This window comes from Nelumbo lutea, chromosome 1, assembly GCF_056320005.1.
Source record: "Nelumbo lutea isolate HS-2025 chromosome 1, American lotus-T2T, whole genome shotgun sequence".
NCBI lineage: Eukaryota > Viridiplantae > Streptophyta > Magnoliopsida > Proteales > Nelumbonaceae > Nelumbo > Nelumbo lutea.
In genome coordinates, this window is record NC_142684.1 from 114335468 (window position 1) to 114338130 (window position 2663).

At 43.4% G+C, this 2663-nt stretch overlaps 1 non-coding gene across 1 annotated transcript; it reads right to left on the minus strand.

Moving 5' to 3' along the window:
- Positions 1-604: 604 nt before the first annotated feature.
- On the minus strand, positions 605-711 carry LOC148876903 (small nucleolar RNA R71). The gene has a single exon (XR_016106407.1). It is a non-coding gene; the product is annotated as a small nucleolar RNA R71 (small nucleolar RNA).
- Between the last annotated feature and the right edge of the window lie 1952 nt (positions 712-2663).

A 2663-nucleotide genomic window follows, 5' to 3' on the forward strand; every position in this document is an offset into this window, starting at 1 on the left:
TCAAAATTTTGGCGCCGTTGCCAGGGAGCAACTTTAATTTCTTAGCTATTACCTTCCTCTTGTTAACCTCTTTTGTTTTATAACTCGTGTTTCTCAACAAGGTGAACTCGAGTACAATCCCGAAATTGAGAGGACCACCCGTCGTTTAAGAAAGGAGGCGAAGCAAAGGAAGGATCGTTCACCAAAGAAGGTGAATTCAGATTGTGATCTTCCCATCTTTGAAGAAGTAGAAAGAATGGCTGACAGAGAGAGGACATTAAGGGAGTTGGCTGCACCAATTATGAACCAACAACCTATATGCATCACGTACCCCACTCTTGAGGTAGCCTTTGAACTCAAATCTGGTTTGATTCAATTATTACCTCTATTTCATGGTTTCCCAAATGAGGACCCTCACAAACATCTAAAGGAATTTCATGTCGTCTGTTCAAGCATGAAACCCCACGGTATGACCGAGGACCAGGTAAAACTCATAGCCTTTCCATTTACTTTAAGAGAGAAAGCAAAGGATTGGTTTTATATTCTCCCTCCCGGTTCTATATGCACATGGGATGAAATGAATAGGATATTTTTAGATAAATATTTTCCTGCATCACGAGCTGTGAATATAAGAAAAGAAATATGTGGAGTTTGGCAGTTTGGTGGTGAGACATTATATGAATATTGGGAAAGGTTTAAGCAACTTGTTGCTAGTTGTCCCCACCACCAAATTTCTGAACAATTGTTAATCCAATACTTCTATGAAGGGCTTCAGCCCATGGATAGAAGTATGGTCGATGCAGCCAGTGGAGGAGCCTTGGCGAACAAGACACCCGAAGCGGCCAGGGAGTTAATCTCCAACATGGCCGAAAATTCACAACAGTTCGGTGTTATGACAGACGGTACCATTAGACGGATTAATGAGGTAAGCCATGTAAATTTAGAAAATCAGATTTCTGACCTAACTGCTTTGGTAAGACAACTCGCTGCAGGACAAGTACAAACTGCCAGGGTGTGTGGTATCTGTTCGATTCCTGGCCATCCTACGGACATGTGTCCATCATTGCAAGATGGTTCGGTGCAGCAAGTCAATGCCATAGGAGGATTCCCAGGCCAGCCCCAACGAAAGTATGATCCCTACTCCAATTATTACAATCCGGGGTGGAGAGATCACCCAAACCTAAGCTACGGGAACCAAAGAGGACAGCAGCAATACCAGCCCCATTTTTTCAGTCGATAGCCCCAGTTTTCAACACCCATCACAGCGCAAAGCCAACCCCCGAATTCAGGTATGTATTTGGATGAAATAGTTAAGGCTCTAGCTACTAATACTCAGCAATTTCAGCAGGAAACAAGAACTAGCATTCAGAATTTGGGGAACCAAATTAGCCAACTTGCCACTTCCATCAGCAAGTTGGAGGCGCAGAACTCTGGGAAACTACCCTCACAAACGGTAGTTAATCCGAAAGAGAATGCAAGTGCAGTGGTGTTGAGAAGCGGAAGAGAGTTGCAGTCCCAACCAAATTCACCATCGAAGGCAGCCAAGGAAGAGGAAGGACAAGGGTCAAATGATAGCCCCATTGAGGTAAAATCGGACCCCCCTCTCCCTAAGGTTACTAATGTTGTACCACCTTTTCCTAGCAGGTTGGCAATTTCAAAGAAAGAGGAATATGAACAAGAAGTGTTAGAAACCTTTAGGAAGGTGGAGATCAACATTCCCTTGCTAGATGCAATAAAACAAATCCCTAAATATGCAAAATTTTTGAAAGAGTTATGCACTAACAAGAGGAGGCTGCGAATTGATGAAAAGGTAAGAGTAGGAGAGAACATTTCATCCATGATCAAGAGGACCCTGCCAGAAAAGCGTGCTGATCCAGGTATGTTTACCCTACCCTGTGTGATTGACAATAAACGAATCGAGCATGCCATGCTGGACTTAGGTGCATCTATTAATGTCATGCCATACTCGATTTACTGTGCATTGAGACTAGGTCCTTTAAAAGAGACTAGAGTTGTTATTCAATTGGCTGATCATTCTAATGCATACCCAGAAGGAATTGTTGAGGATGTATTAGTGCAGGTTAACGATTTGATCTTTCCAGCTGATTTTTACATCCTAAAGATGGAAGAAGACACAACCATGAGTTCAGCCCCACTTCTATTAGGTCGTCCATTCATGAGAACGGCCAAGACCAAAATAGATGTGGATGAGGGTACCCTCTCCGTCGAGTTTGATGGAGAGATTGTAAAATTTAATATTTTTGGTGCAATGAAATATCCTAGTGAGTGTCATTCGATCTGCTCTATTGATACTATCGATTCGATTGTGCAGGAAGTCTTTGGAGAGGAGGACATGGATGATGAGCTAGAATATAAGGCACAATCGGACAGGGAGGAGGAGATCGATGCATCCTATGATACTCTGGAACCTGAACAGGAGGTAAGGATTTCTGATGTTCAATCAAAGGTTTCTCACGCAAGGCTGCTGCCCTCTATTTTGTAGGCTCCGGAGCTGGAACTAAAGACCCTACCTGATCACCTAAAATATGCCTACTTGGGTGAAAAAAAGACACTGCCTGTGATCATTGCAAAAGGGTTGACTGAGGAGCAAGAGGAGAGGCTCATCAATGTCCTAAAGGACCATAAGGAGGCGATTGGCTGGACCCTAGCCGACATAAAAGGGG